General features: G+C 41.2%; 1 protein-coding gene across 2 annotated transcripts in view; it reads left to right on the top strand.

Moving 5' to 3' along the window:
- The window catches only part of ZNF366 (zinc finger protein 366), a 37,903-nt gene that overhangs the window by 234 nt on the left and 23,667 nt on the right, over positions 1 to 14,002 (top strand). The window contains exon 1 of one of the 2 annotated variants that reach the window (XM_075411246.1): positions 1,036 to 1,121. The exons of the other annotated variant lie outside the window; for it this stretch is intronic. The gene's annotated coding sequence lies outside the window, so the exon portion shown is untranslated. Of the gene's footprint in view, positions 1 to 1,035; positions 1,122 to 14,002 lie in introns of those variants that run through there. 2 annotated transcript variants of the gene reach the window in all.

The following is a 14,002-nucleotide window of genomic DNA, read 5'->3' as shown; positions in this document are numbered from 1 at the left end:
ATAGATATCTATAGTCTGGTTTTTAGACACTGGTGATAATTGCATACGGTTTAATCAGGGCAGAAAATACAGTGTTTTCCAGTGAGGCTGATAATATTCATAACCTCATCCACTGTGAATTTTGCATATATAACTTCTGCTGCCAGAATCTTGTTACGGGCTTCACTAACTTTATCCTGAATGTTTCAGTAAGATTCACTGGGCCATTGCTGAAATAAAGAGAGAAGCTGTGTCATATGCAAATTGATATATTTCATGTATCATCTGCCACTGCTGAAGCCCGCTCCAACTCACCAACTTGTGCTATAGTGGGAGAAGAATTACTAGGGCTCTTTTATTTTTCCTTCAAACCATACTGTGTTTATGATTACACACATTTATCTTTGCTCATCTGTTTATACGATTAGTCCAGGAACAGTGACATTTAAGACACGGTAAGAGAGTTCCAGGTTCTCACTTGAAAAAAAATAGAAAAAGTTCATGTTGTGTAGTGTGTAACAACACCGAAGGTGATCACCAATATCAGTAATAGGGTAGACTCAAATGTTTATTTGTTGTTTGCATTGTAGTTACCAATAATATTTTTCATGTTGGGCATAAATGTATCAGAACAGTCAGAAGTGGCATGTAAAATGAGTGATTGAATGGAAGAGTGTATTTCAAATATTGGAAGAGAAAAATCCCTCCCCCTCCCCACTTTTCTAAAAGCAGAATGCAGAGGCGGAGGGAAGAATTAGGACAGGTATCCTTTTCTCTGCAGGGCCTGGTCATCTTCTGGTCCACTATTTCTTCACTCTACAGCTCTCTGAAGTGCAGGGTCCTCTGCGGGATGCCCGGAGCCTGGACAGAGTGGCTCCAAATGGTAGGCAGGCATCTCGGAGGGCTGGCAGGCAGCTCGAGCTGCCCCGATCCCGATCCCAATCCCTATCCCACCTGGGCTGCGCTTCTGCCCCGGCACAGCCCTCTGCTCCCACCCCTCGCTCAACCAACTAGTGGAAAGGATTTTCTTCCCTCTCTATCTGGTGCCTTTCTGCAAGTTTTTCTATAGGAAGGAGTGATCTACCCTAAATACATCCCGATTTCTGATAAGCTGTAGATTCCCTTCGCTTCAGGAGCAGCAGGTGGGTTCTGCCAAAGGGGGTGGAAATAACTTGTTTCTTGAACTCCGTAGCTTAATGTGGCAGCTCAGTCTAGTTTTGGTACCAATTATCAGGTTGATTTGGTTATACTTAACCTACAAAGAATCCTCTGCTAACAGCAAGTAAACACCAGATGTTGCCATGAAAATCACTTGCCACATCTCTTGCCTGGGATACCTGGGTTTATGTTTTACGTAGCTAAATATTGATTCAAATTAAATAGATGATTTGGAGAGCTATTTTGACTGTTACTTGTCAAACATCTGGAAAACCACTTTTTACTTCGAGTGAAGTAGAGGAGTATCCCAAACATTAAAAAATATATAAGCTCTATATTTGTAGTAGTATTTTGGTCAGACTGCTGAGTGTTAATCTGGATTACAATTAATTGCAATTACCTGTAAGTTTTGATCTGGTTAGTTCAGAAGTTCAGTTTACCATGTAGGAAAGAGACTGTTGCAGGCTTTAGGTACAGACTCTGTTTCTGAAGATACTAAACATTAATATATTCTTGATTTGGAACATGTATATGATAAATTCTTTTTTCTGAGAGATTGTCTGAAGCACGTGAGTAAGAATATGTGTGTTCGTATTCATAGTAGGTGGCCAAAAGCAGTACATGCTGTTTTTAAACCCATTTCCCGACAGTGAGCACACAGAAAGAGCATTTTTAAAGGAATCCTTAATAATTTGACAGTAAAAAATAGACCTTGAATTTTGAACTTCATTCTTATATCTAACCTATCAGGATTACTTTTCCTTCAAATAATACAACTTTGCAACCATTTGGAGTTTATCTGTTTTCACATTGCAGAACTTCTTGGCGGGATAATTGTAACATGATATAGTGTAATGGTAATTTGTAACACAACTAATATCTTTCCTGAGGTGTCGGAAAGAGAAGAGTTTTGGCTGATGTGTTATGCTTATCCCACATTGCTGAGATATTTACAAACAGAGAAGGCTATAGTCTGGGGCTGGACTGAGTACAGATCTACTACCTTGTTATGGCACACATTAAATGTTTGTGAAATTAATTTTCAGCTATTCACCTCAATGTTATAAAAAAAGAGTTGAAGCAATAAACCAAGAATACAGAGAGGTTCTGTTTATTTTGCTTAAAGACTTACTGCTTCTGTTGCTAAGAACTGTATTTATGTACATAACATACATAAGTAAACACTCAGTGTATGTATTTTCCCACAAAATTATTTAAAGACATTATTTCCATTTGATTTGTTCTCAATTATAATGAAATAAAATACGGACAGATTTTGCTTTTGTTCTGAAAAATAAAAACAAATCTACACCAAGGGTGCCAAAGATGTTACAGAAAAAAAGCTGTAGCTCATGGAAATTCCAAGTTTACAGGTCTGATTCAGAATGCGTAGAAACTGACAGAAGTCTTTCCGTAAATACCAGTTGCTTTTTATATTTAGGACCAGCTTCTTTAACGGCAAAAACTGTTGAGAATGTGAGTTTTGATGCAGAACAGTAGCACCGAGTTACATTCCTAGTAACATTTTGGCATCTCTCATATAGATTTTTGACCAGGAGATAATTCGAATCTTTGAACTTTAAGGAATTTTTTATTGTTTTCGCATTCTTTCAAACAAGAACATCAATAAGAGCCTTGCCTTAGGACTGTCTGGGTGTAGAGCAAACGCTGGAAGACTGAGAGGCACGGTGTGCATCTTGCGGACCAACAAATTGGTGTGTTTTAGGTGCCATTACTAGTAGCACCAGATAGATATGCAGGATTTAGAATGGGAGAAGCACAGGGGGATGAAGCATGGTAGCAACCCAAGACAAACCTCATATTCAGAGGCAGAAAAGTATCAATTATCCCAGATAGCACTTCTTTTTTTTTCCAATCTTTGATATTGCAAAGCCTCGACACTGCAGAAAGACATCTATCTGAATGGACCACTCCACTCAGCCAGACATGTCAGCAGGATATCACCTTGAGAAACAAAAGCAATGAAGGCTGCACATGGTAATTGCGTTTTTCTGTGGCTTTGGTTTAAGGACACAAGTCAGGCAAAGGTGTATAAGGAAAAGCAGCTTCTTCATAGCTGATAAGAAATTATCCATAGCTTCTGAACACTAGTGCATGGTCCCCGGTAGCAACTGATCCAATGAAACAAGCCGCTCCTTCAAACAGACCTTACAAGTACTCTGTAAACTGCTGCAGATCGTTGTAAAATTATTAAGTTGCTTGATGGACTAACTTTATACCCCAACTGATTTTTAAAAATAGACCACCTGTTAAAACCAAATGAGTATTTTCTTCTTAAATGCAGTAGTTTTCCCCATTCTAGTTTACCACCCCATAAGGCCACTGAAAAGGAAGGAATGTCAGCTTGGAGAAAAAAGAACTATAGAGAGACAAATAATGTGAGGCTTTTAAAAAGAAGGGAAAAATATCTGGAAAAAAAGATGACTTGGGATTATCCTCTTTCTGCTGAAAAGCTGATATTCTGAAACTGAGGCCACGGTTCTCTGTTGCTGTTAATATGCAGTGGAATTTTGTGCATAATACTCGGATTTTCATCCAATGAAGTGCCCTAAGTTAATACTTAGCAGTTATTTAAAACATGCATTGAACTTCATGCTGGAGGTCTGATTTTTCTCTGTATCTATCTGGCCAGGACTAGTCCTTCACTAACGGTGAAGAATTAGCACTAGAGTGGTTTGGAAAACCTTCAGAATTTCAAATTTCAAAGTATGCTGAGTCTGTTCTCACTCTCTCTTTTTTTTTTTTTTTTCCTTTGGCAAAAAGTAATTTCGTATTTGTTTGTAGCTCTAGTCTCTTTTCCTATGTCTGCTGATGCATTTGGCTAAGTCTGAGATGCCATTCCCACTCTGTATGCTAGTTTATTGAAATCTGTAAAACGGGCATTTTAAATCTGTTTCAGTTTAAAATAACCAAACTCAAGAATTTTTCCCTGTTAGTTGATCTACATAAAGATTTGTTTTCCAATTGATCAAAATCACAGAAGCAATATAAAATTTGGTTTAAATTTCAGATTTTCTTTAGTTATGGCAACAAACTAATGCTTATTTTTAGAAGTTTCTAGAAGTTAATAAAATAATTCAGAGAAATATGCAGGATTCATTTCAGGGATCAAAGAGGGAAAGCGTCTGTTTTTTGCTGCTCAGTCAAGGAGAAGATTCAAGTTCGGCATCACAGGTGAAAGGCAAAGCCAGAGAGGAAGTTATCTTAAATTACTTCCTTGCAGGAAATTCATATGATCAGTCAGAAATATAATTTTATGCTGGAACTGAAGAACTAAGGACATTTCTCTTTAAGCAAAATAAAATTATTTTAAAAAATGAACCCTTGTTTGAATCCATTTGGGAGATGTATGCAAAGGTGATAATTTTTCTGAAAGATAAATACTTATTCAACATGGTTTAAGTGCTTCAAAAGAGATTTTCTGCTCTGCAAATGTGGAAAGCAGAGCTCCCTAATCACAGTGCAGACATATCAAAAGTACTTTCCAACAATGCCCCCGTAATTTGCCTTAAAAGCCATTTTTAGCCCTTCCTTATTGCTCATAATTCTTAGGTTTTTTTGTTTGGATATCAACAGAATAAACACAGTGGTGTCCTAGGAATGGCACTGACATCTCTAATTCCTTTGCTGTGTTTCCTATTGAACTTCTGTTCAAAAGGAAACATCAAAGTCACTACTGTGCCAGCTTAATTGCAAGTGAGTAACAGAGGTTAATAGGGATTAATTGGTCTTTTCAGCCAAGGAGCTTTTCCAGCAAGCAGTCTGCTCAAACTTCAGCAGAAGTAAAATTTATTCATCTTTCCTAAATGATTAGGAGAGCATCATCTGGTAACTACTTTTAATGAACTGGACACCAAGAGAAGTATTCAGTAGCAGACGTACTTTTCCTAATTCTGCTAGTTTCCGGATGAAATCCTATTCTTTCAGTTGTTGCAGGATATAGCATGTCTTACCAGAACACATGATACCTACCACTTCAGCAACCTTCAGTTTCACCATGAGTTTTGAGTTGTGTGAAACAAAGTATTAAATGTGAAATAAATACAAGAAGTAATGATCCTGCTGAAGACTAATAATACTTCCCCATTTTCAAGTAAAACTAGACTTCATTAAAAAACTAACCTATTTTGGAAACTTTATATGAAAACTCCCCCATACAATCCTCTTCTCCCTTGGCTTTTCTCCAAGCATACGTGCACATTTTACCCAGTACTTCGTTTTTTGAGGTGCCTGTTGCTTTACACATACACTCAGAAGATGCAACTAATTGCTAATGGTGTAGGATGGTGGCAGTGGGCTGGCTTGAAGAACTAAGGCTGAAGGTGGCCTTTAGCTACCCTGTAAGATAACAAAGAGGTAGGAGGAGACTAGACCATCTCTTTGGCCTTCATAGATGTGATAACAACTCTGGGACTACAGTAGGAAGGAAAACTCAATCTATTTCCTTTTCAAAGGTCATGAATGCCAGTCAAAGGTTTACTTTCAAAACAACAGCCCAAGCAGGACAGCATGAAGGTTATGGAAAGGCATACTTTTTTGATCATCCTAATTTTGAGTGACCTGCATAGCTCCATTATTTATTTTAAAATAATACTACTGTACAGCTCAAACCCTTCTGCCTCCACTTCACTCTATAGTGTTCAATGATTGTGCTTTGTCGGTGGAAAGAGTATCTCCAAATTGTTCTTTCCAGGACTCTACAGTCTATTCCATGTTACTATTTTACTACCAGATCCTTCCTTATCTTGATATTATTTATTTGTTCTTCTGTTCACCCTGGCTCTTTCAATATCCGCATGGTGAGAAAAAAAATTATAAAACTGCATTAGTATTATCTGATAACTTTCCAGAGGAAAAACTGTTTAATACATAGGATTACTATGGAGCCAAAAATGTACTATTTGAATTTGCAGTGGCAGATATGGAAGTAGACAGGAAACAGGGATGGAGTGATAGGACTTCTATAAACAGTGATTAAAGTGACTCCATGTACTTTATAAAGCCAGGGGCAGATCCATGGTTCCAGACTTTGACATGAGAGCTCCTTATCCACCTCAGAAAAGGAAGAAATATGTCTTATTGGCATCACTTCATAACAGCCAAATCCCAAAACTTGTTTTCAGCTACACCCCAGATTTTCCATAATGATTTCATTACAACATGGATGATGCCAAGGAGAGAGTTAGGACAGTTACTTAGGATGAATTACTGCCATTGTTTAATTGAGTAATTAACTGAGCTGGCCAACCCATTGTTAATTTCAGTAACCAGTGAGGGCAGGATCAAATAGCATTTCCATCCGTTCTGCTGGCACCAGCTGAGCTTTGAACACTTGAAGCTCTGTTACTGCATGTGTTCCCAATGCCGTCATCACGGCCAGTCTGGTCTTGTCAGCCCTGAACTCTGGGCAGGGTCTGGAAACCCAGTATACCTATGCTCCAATGCTCTTGGGGACCCAGTCCTGTAAGAATATTTATATGAAACTGAATACACACCAATGACATCAAATGCAGTACAAAATACAACAGCCACAAGGTGGGAGAATTTGATTCATTTCCCTCCTGCCCCCTGAGCAGTTTGGACCCACATCTCTAGCCTCTAAGGGAGTGCCCTAACTAGATCTTGTGAGTGTAACCCCGCTTTCCTTTGGCTGCAGCTGGGCCATTACACAGACAAAAATACAAGTGCCAAGGGGCAGAGACCAGAGAGAAGTCAGACAGGGTAGTCAGGGGCTACAGGCTCCATCCTTCTAGAGATTGTTCTGGGCTCTCCTCCAAGTGTTCATTCTTCAGGTTTACTGAAAGTTAAAGGCACTTCACCCTCCTGAGTGATTGTATTTATGGCCTGGCTACAGTGTCAGGCTGCTTTCAGCTTGTTCTGCCTTGTAATTCCTCTATGCAGTGCCGAAGCGCCAGAAGAAGGGACTGAGGGTCTAATACGGGCGAGTGCAATTTGTTGTGCTACATCCTCAGCCTAAACTCAGATCTGTACATATTTCCCATAAAGCAGCTCTCAGTGCTCAGCCTTGTGTTTTTATTTTCTTTTCAAAACTGGCAGAACTAGTCTGGAGTGGTTAAGACAATTCCTTCTTGACGTGAATACAGGAGCTCATTCAAAAGCAGCCTGGTGCCACGTACTGGTTGGCCTGCTTGAGGCAATAGTTCACGCCCACATACCCTCCAAACTTCTATTCAGAATGTGAATCTATTTAACATTCCTGTTCTGACAAAAAAAAGAAAAGGAGACATTGTACATTTTAAAAACCCTAACCAATAAAGACTATGCAGTTGAAGGGCTGTCAACAAAAATGATCCAGCTTTACAGTGGCAAAATAATGGTTTCTAAGAATGGGAGAAATTGAAGCAGGACAGGGTCAGTTGTTTAGGGAGTTGGTGGGGAGATGGAAAGTGGGGCATGAGTGAAATAACCTACAGTGCACATGGGTCTCAGGGGACTTTAAGGCGAAGAAACAGAAGTGTTTCAGGGAGAGGTAGATTGAGAAGAGTATAGGTGGGCATCTCTCCTGCACAGTGCAGCTCTCCATGCCCTGGCTGCGCTCTAAATCTCTGAAGGTACAAGATGCTCTATCAAAGCACTCAGAGATATCTCATTTCCCCAGGATACAGTACTCATCTCCGCATGTCCCTCAGCCTGCAAGAAACAGCGGGTTTTGGATTTTTATATTAAATAACTTTTATCCACATCTATTCTTCATGGAAGAAGAAAAAAATCTGAATGCAGCATCTTTGGTTTAGGAAAGCTTTGAGCCGCAGACAGCTGGAGGCCTGAAGACAATGTTGGAAAGTTGTCATGATACCCTCTCCTGTTTCTTATATTCTTCACAAGATCAGTATCTTGAGTTAGCTACACTACTAGGCCGAGCTGAAACAGCTGGTTTTACAACCTCCTATACCTCACCAGCAGCTCTGTTGCAGGCTACACTTACCAGTTTTCTGTGGAGGGAAAGAGAAAGGCAAGAGTTTCAGTCAGAGCCCACCCACCTGTGAGCAGAGATGGGGCAGGGGTGTACTGTTGACCCAGAGGTAGAAATCTGCCAGCAAACAGCTGTTCCCACCTCCTTTGCTTGTCAGCCCAAAGTAGCCTTGAATTCCCTGTTAGTACCAGAGAATAAGGCAGGTGTAGGTGTTCAGCTGAGGACATACAGTCTTTGTCCCCTTACACCAGATAATTTGCTGTGCCTTGAAAGCTCCCACTATGTGGAGCTGTGATTTGGGGTGACTTTGTGTAAACAGCTAACACTTCAGAGCCTGTTGACTTAACAACACTTTGTTATCCAGGTTATCTGTGTGTTGTCGCTGACCATTTTAACAGACAGAACAGAGAAGCAGGGAGGGAGTGAACCACGGAGGGAATAGAGAAGTGAAGAGGGGAGCAAACATAAGAGAAGAACTAAGAAAACTCACAAAGAGGAAGAAAAAATTTAAAAAAAGGAGAAAGGAGGATAAGAAAAAGAGAAATAAAGAGCCAGAACAGCAGCAAGCCTAAGCTGTACTCACAGGGCACTTTGTATATTCATTGAAATGACTAGAGATGGTCCATGAGGCTTAAGTACTGCTAGGGTCATTACCAGTAAGGCCCTGGTGCAGATGTTAGTGGTTAAGCCAGCCACACTGCTCTGTGACCTTCATCCACTGTCTTGTTAGGCTACAGAAGAACAGTGAGAATGATAGAAAAGGTTTTGCTAAACTAGGGACAAAGCACACGTAAAAGCAATGAGAGGAATAGCAAGACATTTTGATAAACTGAGAACACAGCACTCATACTGGAGAGAAGAAAAAATGTTTACAGCTACCTCAGTACAGCACGAGGCAATTTTTTTTTTAATCTAATCAATGCCACCATTGAAAAGCAAATTATGCCGTATATAAGGACATCTGATGCCACACAGTACCCCAGCTTTGGCAGGGTGGGTGGTGGGACAGCTCCAGACTTTCAGCGGAGGACTTCTCAGAATCTAATCTAACACTTCCAATAATTATCAAAACCAAAATGATCTGTAAGTTACGGAAGAATGAACACGCATTCATTTTGAGAGTATTTTAAGCATTTTCTCTTTTCCAAGAAATAACCAAAGTAACTATATTCCTGTAAAAGTGCTCATAGTGTCTTGCTCCCAGAAAATTGAGTACAAACCAGGTTACACATCTACCCAAGATAATTCCAAAAGCCACTCTATGGGCAGTGCAGGCAAATGGGTATGTTTCCTAAACTTCTGTATTTCCCAGCCAAAATAAAACAAAAATTATGTAAGTTGAAATGTTAAAATTTCGAAATAACAAAGACAATGCAGTGAGTGTATTTCTACTGCAAAGCTTTCTGAGAGAGGACCTGTTTCTTTGTATCGGTGTCGTCTCTGAGACAATAGTAATGCAACTACACTGCACAGGAAGCCCTTAGAGCAGAAGGAATATCTAAAATAATCAAAGTTCAATTGTGAAGCAAAGAAGGTATGCCAAAGCAGAGTCAATGAAGGAAAAAAGATATTATTCAATATGTAAGATCTCTTAGAAAGTTTATTGCTTGTTGCATCTGATTAGTGTGTCATGTTCAGATGTTTAAATGTGTCAGATTTTTTAAGCAATTGAGTTTCTTAGGTGTGTGATTGTATGATTTCCGTTAAATTTCTCTGCAAAGTTTACACACTGTTAACATATTGCCTCAGGATATAAGTTATTTTTTTTCCATATGCATACAATACATTTGTCAAAAGTATCATACTTTGGTCTTGAGATAGATGGGTTCATATCTCATTGGACAACACAACCTGTAACAAGGAAAACTGTGAAGGATTCTTTTCAGAGTTCATTGCAAGTCTTTCCATAAGACTTAGTGAGCTCTGATTATGCCATAGGAAGAGTTATGAAGCTTATCAGTTTTCCCCTACCAAGCATTTGCTGAGAAAAACCCCTCACAGTTGTTGACGGAAAGAAGAAGTTTTATCCTGAAGCTTGATACCAGTAGATGAAGGTAATTTCCCAGGGAGAAGTGAAAAGACACTGAGCTCCTCAGTACTATCATGCTAATGTGGGAAGAAAAAACCTGATCGGGTCCACTTCTCATTTTCAGCCATTCCAGATTATTTTAATGAACAATTGTTTACTTGTTTCCAATTCCAATTACATTACTGATGGTAATCCAAAAGGGGAAAAGAAATATTTATGGCAATATCTTTATCTTTCTAGTGTTCTCTGTTTAAGTGGACATGTCTGTCTCATAAAAGCATAGGACAAGAAGCCTTGTCTCAGAAGACAACTAAGATGATGATTTAATCATAGAATCATTGAATAGTTTGGGTTGGAAGGGACCTTTAAAAGTCATCTACTCCAACCCCTCTGCAACCAATAGGGACATCTTCAACTATTTATATTAGATATAAGAAAGAAATTCTTTACCATGAGGGTGATGAGGCACTGGAACTGGTTGGCCAGAAAAGTTGTGGATGCCCCCTCCCTGGAACCATTCAAGACCAGGTTGGATGGGGTTTGAGAAACCTGGTCTAGTGGTAGATGTCCCTGCCCATCGCAGGGGAGTTGGAACTAGATGATCTTTAAAGTCCGTTCCAGGCCAAACTATTCTATGATTCTACAACATGAAACCATGCTAAGGCATATGGATAACAGGGAAGTGATCGGGGACAGCCAACATGGCTTCACTAAGGGCAAATCATGCCTGATCAACTTGGTACCCTTCTATGATGGGGTTACAGCATTGGTGGACAAAGGACAGTCAACTGACATTGTCTACCTGGACTTGTGCAAGGCATTCAACACTGTCTCGCATGACGTCCTTGTCTCTAAATTAGAAGGACATGGATTTGACAGATGGACCACTCGTTGGATAGGGAACTGGCTGGATGGACGCACACAAAGAGTTACAGTCAATGGCTTGATGACCAGGTGGAGACCAGTGACGAGTGGTGTGCCTCAAGGGTCAGTACTGGGACGGTGCTGTTCGATATCTTTGTTGGCGACATGGACAGTGGGACTGAGTGCACCCTCAGCAAGTTTGCCAATAACACCAAGCTGTGTGGTGTGGTTGACACGCTGGAGGGAAGGGATGCCATTCAGAGGGACCTTGACAGGCTGGAGGGGTGGGCCTGCGTGAACTGCATGAAGTTCAACAAGGCCAAGTGCAAGGTCCTACACGTGGGTCGGGGCAATCTCAAACACGAGTACAGGCTGGGCGGAGAGTGGCTCGAGAGCAGCTCAGAGGAGAAGGACTTGGGGATACTGGTGGATGAGAAGCTCAACATGAGCCGGCAATGTGCGCTTACAGCCCAGAAAGACAACCATATCCTGGGCTGCATCAAAAGAAGCGTGGCCAGCGGGTCGAGGGAGGGAATTCTTCCCCTTTACTCTGTTCTTGTGAGACCCTACCTGGAGTCCTGCATCCAGCTCTGGAGCCCCCAACAAAAGAAGGACATGGATGTGTTGGAGTGGGTCCAGAGGAGGAGCACAAGAATGATCAGAGGGCTGGAGTACCTCTCCTATGAGGACAGGCTGAGGGAGTTGGGGCTGTTCAGCCTGGAGAAGAGAAGGCTCTGGCATGACCTTATTGCAGCCTTCCAGTACCTGACGGGGGCCTACAGGAAGGATGGAGTGGGACTTTTCATAAGGGTGTGTAGTGATAGGACAAGGAGGAATGGCTGGAAACTGAAAGAGGGCAGATTTAGATTAGATATTAGGAAGAAATTCTTTACCATGAGGGTGGCGAAACACTGGAACAGGTTGCCCAGAGAAGTTGTGGATGCCCCCTCCCTGGAAGTGTTCAAGGCCAGGTTGGACGGAGCTCTGAGCAGCCTTGTCTAGTGGAATATGTCCCTGCTCATGGCAGAGGGGTTGGAACCAGATGATTTTTAAGGTCCCTTCCAACCCAAATCATTCTATGATTCTATGATTCTATAACTAGATGAGGTTGCTCAGAGCCCCGCCCAACCTAGCCTTGAGTGTTTCCAGGGATGAGGCATCTCCCACCTCTCTGGGCAACCTGTTCCAGTGTTTCACCACTGTCATAGTAAAACATTTCTTCCATATATCCAGTCTAAATCTACCTTTTTTAGTTTAAAACCTTTACCCCTTTTCCTATCGCAACAGGCCCTGTTAAAAACCCTGTCCCCATCTTTCCTGTAAGCCTCCTTTAAGTACTGAAAGGCTGCAATAAGGTCTCCCCAAAGCCTTCTCTTCTTCAAGCTGAACAGCCCCAACTTTCTTGGCCAGTCCTCATAGCAGAGGTGCTCCAGCCCTGGGATCATTTTCGTCGTCCTCCTCTGGACCCGCTCCAGCACTTCCATGTCCTTCTTGTGCTGGGTGCTCCAGAGCCGGACACAGTACTCCAGGTAGGGTCTCACCAGAGCCAAGTAGAGGGGCTGAATCACCTTGCTCAACCTGCTGGCCATAATTCTTCTGCTGCAGCCCAGGATACGGTTGGCTTTCTGGGCTGCGAGCACACAAGTCTTATCCGCAGGGCTGTTCTCAATCCCTTCATCCACCAGCCTGTACTGATACCAGGGGTTGCCCCAGCCCAGGTGCAGGACACTGCACTTGGCATTGCTGAACCTCATGCGGTTCACACAGGCCCACTTCCTGAGATTGTCCAGGTCCTTCTGGATTGCATCCTGTTCCTCGGGTGCGTCGACTGCACCACTCAACTTGTTGTCACTGGAAAATTTGCAGAACGTGCACTCAATCACACTGTCTAGGTCATTGATGAAGATATCAAATAGTACTGATCCCAAAAAAGAGCCCTGAGGAAAACCACTTTTCACCGAATCTCCATCTGCACGTTGAGCCGTTGACCACTACCCAGTGGAAGTGACCATCCAACCAATTCCTCGTCCATCGAACAGTCCACCCACCAAATCCATATCTCTCCAATTTAGAGAGAGGGATATTTTGGGGGACCGTGAACTTCATTTGACTTAGTTTGGACTTCATTTTACATCAGCTCTACATGCATGTGAGAAAGACAAAACAAGTGTTTGTAGAAGTAGTATTGGAAAAGATTTATTGAACTCCACAACAGCTATTGTTCCCAGCTCAGACCTGTTTTTTTAAGGCTTTCCCAACATTTGCGTCTCCCTAATCAGTATCTGCACTCATTGATTTTGGATACTTTCCCTAAATCCATGTTTATTTGTGCAAGGTAGTCCAAATTTCTGTCTTGTCCTGGCTCCACACTCTGGCTGAAAATGTGCTCTCTCTATTTAAAATGTAAGTCACCTTCTAGGTTAGCTTCAGATAATGTAATAAAAGGACTTCAAGGCTCGTCTGGGTCTATTAATGTGTACTCAATTTATATATAACATGTATTCAGTTTATATACTCAGCTTGAGTATATTAACATATACTCATTATACATTAATGGAGTCCATTTTTCAAATTTGTGTGCTTGAAATGTTTGTGTTTATGCCTGGAGAACATGGATGGAAAACATACCTTGCATGGACTTCTCTAAAAGATAAGAGAGTAGGGTTGACACTGATTTTAGAGAAGTTCTGATACTGGTTTGGAAATAGTTTTTACCTTCTGCCCTCCTCTAATGACTACAGTCACCCAAGCCTAAAGTAAATAAAATACCTTAATTTGAAAGAAAACATATAAATACTCCATTATTGAATAACAATGGCAGTTTGAGCCGATATCTACTAAACTTAGTATTGAAATAACTCTAAATCTTTTGAGCATATCTGGAACTTCTGCATCATTCACCAAGGCAGCACTTACAAAGCAAAATCTGACAACTGACAAGTAGCTGCATGGATCTGAGATATATGAAATGCTGTTATCATCTAGTCCAACTTCTAACTCAAGACAGGCCATAACAG

This window comes from Opisthocomus hoazin, chromosome Z, assembly GCF_030867145.1.
Source record: "Opisthocomus hoazin isolate bOpiHoa1 chromosome Z, bOpiHoa1.hap1, whole genome shotgun sequence".
In the NCBI taxonomy this organism is placed as follows: domain Eukaryota; kingdom Metazoa; phylum Chordata; class Aves; order Opisthocomiformes; family Opisthocomidae; genus Opisthocomus; species Opisthocomus hoazin.
The sequence above is the reverse complement of the archived record's forward strand: the minus strand, read 5'-3'. Positions and strand labels throughout refer to the sequence as shown.